The following is a 7,500-nucleotide window of genomic DNA, read 5'->3' as shown; positions in this document are numbered from 1 at the left end:
GGTTGTACAATTTCGGATCTTATGCAAGTGGGTTGGACAATTTTTGGTCCAAATGAATTACAACCGTCCAAAGAGCCATTGAAACTCCAGTTTTTCCGGCTTGTAAAAATTCCCACTTTTTTCGGATTGGACGGTTCCTACCCGGTGTGGACCATTTCTCAAACTTCCGGATTGTACGCGATCCAAATTATGGATGTAGGCAAAAATTCAAATTTATTAAAAATATGAAATATGAAATTTGGAGTTTGGAAAAAAAAAAATTGGGTTGTACAATTTCGGATCTTATGCAAGTGGGTTGGACAATTTTTGGTCCAAATGAATTACAACCGTCCAAAGAGCCATTGAAACGCCAGTTTTTCCGGCTTGTAAAAATTCCCACTTTTTTCGGATTGGATGGTTCACACCCGGTGTGGACCATTTCTCAAACTTCCGGATTGTACGCGATCCAAATTATGGATATTGTAATACTTTTTTGATATTTTGAAAAAGTTCAAATTTATAAAAAATATAAAATATGAAATCTGCAGTTTGGAAAAAAATTGGAAGTTTGAAACCTGAAGTTCAACAAAAAAAACGGCGCAAAAATCAGCCAAGCGGGGGCAACTAAGCGGATGCGGCCAGCCGTCAGTGAAAAATGGCCCCAAAACTAAGCGCATGCGGCCAAGCGTCGGTGCAAAATGGCCCGAAAACAGTCCCGTCGGTGCCCCCGTCGGGCTAAAATGACCCGAAAACAGTTCAGCTGGGGAAAATTAAGCGGATCCGGCCAAGAGTCGGTGGAAATTGGCCCGAAAACAGCCCAGCGGCAAGCGGAAGCGGCTAACGTTGGGGAAAAGTGACCCGAAAACAGTTAAGCGGGGGAAAACTAAGCGGATGCGGCCACGCGTTGGGGAAAACAAAGCGGATCCGGCCAAGAGTCGGTGGAAATTGGCCCGAAAACAGTCCAGCGGCAAGCGGAAGCGGCTAACGTTGGGCAAAAGTGACCCGAAAACAGTTCAGCGGGGGAAAACTAAGCGGATGCGGCCACGCGTTGGGGAAAACTAAGCGGATACGGCCAAGTGTTGGGGAAAAATGGCCCGAAAACAGCCCAGCGGCAAGCGGAAGCGGCTAACGTTGGGGAAAAGTGACCCGAAAACAGTTAAGCGGGGGAAAACTAAGCGGATGCGGCCAAGTGTCGGTGGAAATTGGCCCGAAAACAGCCCAGCGGCAAGCGGAAGCGGCTAACGTTGGGCAAAAGTGACCCGAAAACAGTTCAGCGGGGGAAAACTAAGCGGATGCGGCCACGCGTTGGGGAAAACTAAGCGGATACGGCCAAGAGTCGGTGGAAATTGGCCCGAAAACAGTCCAGCGGCAAGCGGAAGCGGCTAACGTTGGGCAAAACTGGCCCGAAAACAGTTCAGCGGGGCAAATTTTTGAAATTTTTTTTGAAATTTTTTTGAATTTTTGAAATTTTTGAAGTTTTTTTGGGTTTTTGGACTTTTTTTGAATTTTTGAATTTTTTGAATTTTTTTGAATTTTTTTGAATTTTTTGAATTTTTTTTGAATTTTTGAAATTTTTTTTTTTTTTTTGAATTTATTTGATTTTATAAATTTTTTGTGATTTTTTTGAATATTTTACATGGGTGATTTTGACTTGGGGGATTTTCAGGGGGTGGTAACCCTGGGCGTGGCTAGAGCCTCAAAATGCATATTCCCCTATAGGGGGGCAAGGTTTTCAAAAATGGGTGCCCCCTCATGTACACGCGCGTGGGTGTACATGGCCCCGTCGGTGCCAGCGTGGGTGGAAAATGGCCCGAAAACAGCCCAGCGGCAAGCGGAAGCGGCTAACGTTGGGCAAAACTGACCCGAAAGAAGTATAGCTTGGAAAATTAAGCGGATGCAGCCAATTGTTGGCGAAAACTAAGCGGATACGGCCAAGTGACGGTGAAAAATGGCCCGAAAACAGTCCAGCGGCAAGCGGAAACGGCTAACGTTGGGCAAAAGTGACCCGAAAACAGTTCAGCTGGGGGAAATTAAGCGGAAGCAGCCAAGCGTTGGGCAAAACCAAGCGGATACGGCCAAGAGTCGGTGGAAAATGGCCCGAAAACAGTCCAGCGGCAAGCGGAAACGGCTAACGTTGGGACAAAGTGACCCGAAAACAGTTCAGCTGGGGAAAATTAAGCGGATGCAGCCAAGCGTTGGGGAAAACTAAGCGGATCCGGCCCAGAGTCGGTGGAAATTGGCCCGAAAACAGTCCAGCGGCAAGCGGAAGCGGCTAACGTTGGGCAAAAGTGACCCGAAAACAGTTCAGCGGGGGAAAACTAAGCGGATGCGGCCACGCGTTGGGGAAAACTAAGCGGATACGGCCAAGTGTTGGGGAAAAATGGCCCGAAAACAGCCCAGCGGCAAGCGGAAGCGGCTAACGTTGGGGAAAAGTGACCCGAAAACAGTTAAGCGGGGGAAAACTAAGCGGATGCGGCCAAGTGTCGGTGGAAATGGGCCCGAAAACAGCCCAGCGGCAAGCGGAAGCGGCTAACGTTGGGCAAAAGTGACCCGAAAACAGTTCAGCGGGGGAAAACTAAGCGGATGCGGCCACGCGTTGGGGAAAACTAAGCGGATACGGCCAAGAGTCGGTGGAAATTGGCCCGAAAACAGTCCAGCGGCAAGCGGAAGCGGCTAACGTTGGGCAAAACTGACCCGAAAACAGTTCAGCGGGGCAAATTTTTGAAATTTTTTTGAAATTTTTTTGAATTTTTGAAATTTTTGAAGTTTTTTTGGGTTTTTGGACTTTTTTTGAATTTTTGAATTTTTTGAATTTTTTTGAATTTTTTTGAATTTTTTTTGAATTTTTGAAATTTTTTTTTTTTTTTTAATTTATTTGATTTTATAAATTTTTTGTGATTTTTTGAGATTTTTTTGAATATTTTACATGGGTGATTTTGACTTGGGGGATTTTCAGGGGGTGGTAACCCTGGGCGTGGCTAGAGCCTCAAAATGCATATTCCCCTATAGGGGGGCAAGGTTTTCAAAAATGGGTGCCCCCTCATGTACACGCGCGTGGGTGTACATGGCCCCGTCGGTGCCAGCGTGGGTGGAAAATGGCCCGAAAACAGCCCAGCGGCAAGCGGAAGCGGCTAACGTTGGGCAAAACTGACCCGAAAGCAGTATAGCTTGGAAAATTAAGCGGATGCAGCCAATTGTTGGCGAAAACTAAGCGGATGCGGCCAAGTGTCGGTGAAAAATGGCCCGAAAACAGTCCAGCGGCAAGCGGAAACGGCTAACGTTGGGCAAAAGTGACCCGAAAACAGTTCAGCTGGGGGAAATTAAGCGGAAGCAGCCAAGCGTTGGGCAAAACCAAGCGGATTCGGCCAAGAGTCGGTGGAAAATGGCCCGAAAACAGTCCAGCGGCAACCGGAAACGGCTAACGTTGGGACAAAGTGACCCGAAAACAGTTCAGCTGGGGAAAATTAAGCGGATGCAGCCAAGCGTTGGGGAAAACTAAGCGGATCCGGCCCAGAGTCGGTGGAAATTGGCCCGAAAACAGTCCAGCGGCAAGCGGAAGCGGCTAACGTTGGGCAAAAGTGACCCGAAAACAGTTCAGCGGGGGAAAACTAAGCGGATGCGGCCACGCGTTGGGGAAAACTAAGCGGATACGGCCAAGTGTTGGGGAAAAATGGCCCGAAAACAGCCCAGCGGCAAGCGGAAGCGGCTAACGTTGGGGAAAAGTGACCCGAAAACAGTTAAGCGGGGGAAAACTAAGCGGATGCGGCAACGCGTTGGGGAAAACTAAGCGGATGCGGCCAAGTGTCGGTGGAAATTGGCCCGAAAACAGCCCAGCGGCAACCGGAAGCGGCTAACGTTGGGCAAAAGTGACCCGAAAACAGTTCAGCGGGGGAAAACTAAGCGGATGCGGCCACGCGTTGGGGAAAACTAAGCGGATACGGCCAAGAGTCGGTGGAAATTGGCCCGAAAACAGTCCAGCGGCAAGCGGAAGCGGCTAACGTTGGGCAAAACTGACCCGAAAACAGTTCAGCGGGGCAAATTTTTGAAATTTTTTTGAAATTTTTTTGAATTTTTGAAATTTTTGAAGTTTTTTTGGGTTTTTGGACTTTTTTTGAATTTTTGAATTTTTTGAATTTTTTTGAATTTTTTTGAATTTTTTTTGAATTTTTGAAATTTTTTTTTTTTTTTTAATTTATTTGATTTTATAAATTTTTTGTGATTTTTTGAGATTTTTTTGAATATTTTACATGGGTGATTTTGACTTGGGGGATTTTCAGGGGGTGGTAACCCTGGGCGTGGCTAGAGCCTCAAAATGCATATTCCCCTATAGGGGGGCAAGGTTTTCAAAAATGGGTGCCCCCTCATGTACACGCGCGTGGGTGTACATGGCCCCGTCGGTGCCAGCGTGGGTGGAAAATGGCCCGAAAACAGCCCAGCGGCAAGCGGAAGCGGCTAACGTTGGGCAAAACTGACCCGAAAGCAGTATAGCTTGGAAAATTAAGCGGATGCAGCCAATTGTTGGCGAAAACTAAGCGGATGCGGCCAAGTGTCGGTGAAAAATGGCCCGAAAACAGTCCAGCGGCAAGCGGAAACGGCTAACGTTGGGCAAAAGTGACCCGAAAACAGTTCAGCTGGGGGAAATTAAGCGGAAGCAGCCAAGCGTTGGGCAAAACCAAGCGGATTCGGCCAAGAGTCGGTGGAAAATGGCCCGAAAACAGTCCAGCGGCAACCGGAAACGGCTAACGTTGGGACAAAGTGACCCGAAAACAGTTCAGCTGGGGAAAATTAAGCGGATGCAGCCAAGCGTTGGGGAAAACTAAGCGGATCCGGCCCAGAGTCGGTGGAAATTGGCCCGAAAACAGTCCAGCGGCAAGCGGAAGCGGCTAACGTTGGGCAAAAGTGACCCGAAAACAGTTCAGCGGGGGAAAACTAAGCGGATGCGGCCACGCGTTGGGGAAAACTAAGCGGATACGGCCAAGTGTTGGGGAAAAATGGCCCGAAAACAGCCCAGCGGCAAGCGGAAGCGGCTAACGTTGGGGAAAAGTGACCCGAAAACAGTTAAGCGGGGGAAAACTAAGCGGATGCGGCAACGCGTTGGGGAAAACTAAGCGGATGCGGCCAAGTGTCGGTGGAAATTGGCCCGAAAACAGCCCAGCGGCAACCGGAAGCGGCTAACGTTGGGCAAAAGTGACCCGAAAACAGTTCAGCGGGGGAAAACTAAGCGGATGCGGCCACGCGTTGGGGAAAACTAAGCGGATACGGCCAAGAGTCGGTGGAAATTGGCCCGAAAACAGTCCAGCGGCAAGCGGAAGCGGCTAACGTTGGGCAAAACTGACCCGAAAACAGTTCAGCGGGGGAAAACTAAGCGGATGCGGCCACGCGTTGGGGAAAACTAAGCGGATGCGGCCAAGTGTCGGTGGAAATTGGCCCGAAAACAGCCCAGCGGCAAGCGGAAGCGGCTAACGTTGGGCAAAACTGACCCGAAAACAGTTCAGCGGGGGAAAACTAAGCGGATGCGGCCACGCGTTGGGGAAAACTAAGCGGATACGGCCAAGAGTCGGTGGAAATTGGCCCGAAAACAGTCCAGCGGCAAGCGGAAGCGGCTAACGTTGGGCAAAACTGACCCGAAAACAGTTCAGCGGGGGAAAACTAAGCGGATGCGGCCACGCGTTGGGGAAAACTAAGCGGATACGGCCAAGTGTTGGGGAAAAATGGCCCGAAAACAGCCCAGCGGCAAGCGGAAGCGGCTAACGTTGGGCAAAAGTGACCCGAAAACAGTTCAGCGGGGGAAAACTAAGCGGATGCGGCCATGCGTTGGGGAAAACTAAGCGGATACGGCCAAGGGTCGGTGAAAAAGGGCCCGAAAACAGTCCAGCGGCAAGCGGAAGCCGCTAACGTTGGGCAAAAGCGACCCGAAAACAGTCCAGCGGAGGAAAACTAAGCGGATGCGGCCAAGCGTTGGGGAAAACTAAGCGGATACGGCCAAGCGTCGGTGAAAAAGGCCCGAAAACAGTCCAGCGGCAAGCCGAAGCGGCTAACGTTGGGCAAAAATGGCCAAAAGCGATGGAGCAGGGCGGTTTGAATCTATGCATCCACATAAAATGGGGGGTAAACCTGGGGGATTTCCAGGGGGTGGTAACCCTGGGCGTGGCTGGAGACCCAAAATGCATATTCCCCTATAGGGGGGAAGGATTTTTGGAAGAGGCAGCCCCTCATGTACATGCCAAGCGGGGTGTACATGGCCCCTGTGGGTGCCTCCGTCGGTGTAAAATGGCCCGAAAAACAAGATTATGTTACCCGAAAACACGATTATGTTACCGAAAAAACACGGTTGAGCGGGGGCAGTAAGCACGGTTGAGCGGGGGCAAAAAACACGGTTGAGCGGGGGCAAAAAACACGGTGCAGCGGGGACAAAAGGCACGAATATGTTACCGAAAAACACGGACCACGCGGGTTGAAATTCCCAGCCGTAGAGCCGGCGAAACACGGTGGGGCAGGGCGTCTAAGCGTGGAGGCGCCCGTAAGACCGATGCGGGTTGAAATCCCCAGCCGTAAAGCCGGCGAAAAGCGGTCGGGCAGGGTGACTCCGCGTGGAGTTTCGCCCGTAAGGCCGATGCGGGTAGCCGCGCGGGTTGAAATCCCCAGCCGTAAAGCCGGCGAAACACGGTTCATTGGGGCGCCTAAGCGTGGAGGCGCCCCGCAGAGACCGAGCGGGTTGAAATCCCCAGCCGTAAAGCCGGCGAAACACGGTTCATTGGGGCGTCTAAGCGTGGAGGCGCCCCGCAGAGACCGAGCGGGTTGAAATCCCCAGCCGTAAAGCCGGCGAAACACGGTTGAGCGGGGCGCCTAAGCGTGGAGGCGCCCCGCAGAGACCGAGCGGGTTGAAATCCCCAGCCGTAAAGCCGGCGAAACACGTTCGGGCAGGGCGACTCCGCGTGGAGTTTCGTCCGTAAGACCGATGCGGGTAGCCGCGCGGGTTGAAATCCCCAGCCGTAAAGCCGGCGAAACACGGTTCATTGGGGCGCCTAAGCGTGGAGGCGCCCCGCAGAGACCGAGCGGGTTGAAATCCCTAGCCGTAAAGCCGGCGAAACACGTTCGGGCAGGGCGTCTAAGCGTGGAGGCGCCCGTAAGACCGATGCGGGTAGCCGCGCGGGTTGAAATCCCCAGCCGTAAAGCCGGCGAAACACGGTTGACGGGGCGCCTAAGCGTGGAGGCGCCCCGCAGTGACCGAGCGGGTTGAAATCCCCAGCCGTAAAGCCGGCGAAACACGGTTGAGCGGGGTGCCTAAGCGTGGAGGCGCCCCGCAGAGACCGATGCGGGTTGAAATCCCCAGCCGTAAAGCCGGGGAAACACGATCGGGCAGGGCGTCTAAGCGTGGAGGCGCCCGTAAGACCGATGCGGGTAGCCGCAAGGGTTGAAATCCCCAGCTGTAAAGCCGGCGAAACACGGTTGAGCGGGGCGCCTAAGCGTGGAGGCGCCCCGCAGAGACCGAGCGGGTTGAAATCCCCAGCCGTAAAGCCG

This window comes from Carex rostrata, chromosome 10 (assembly GCF_964058835.1).
Source record: "Carex rostrata chromosome 10, lpCarRost1.2, whole genome shotgun sequence".
NCBI classification, from domain to species: domain Eukaryota; kingdom Viridiplantae; phylum Streptophyta; class Magnoliopsida; order Poales; family Cyperaceae; genus Carex; species Carex rostrata.
The sequence above is the reverse complement of the archived record's forward strand: the minus strand, read 5'-3'. Positions refer to the sequence as shown.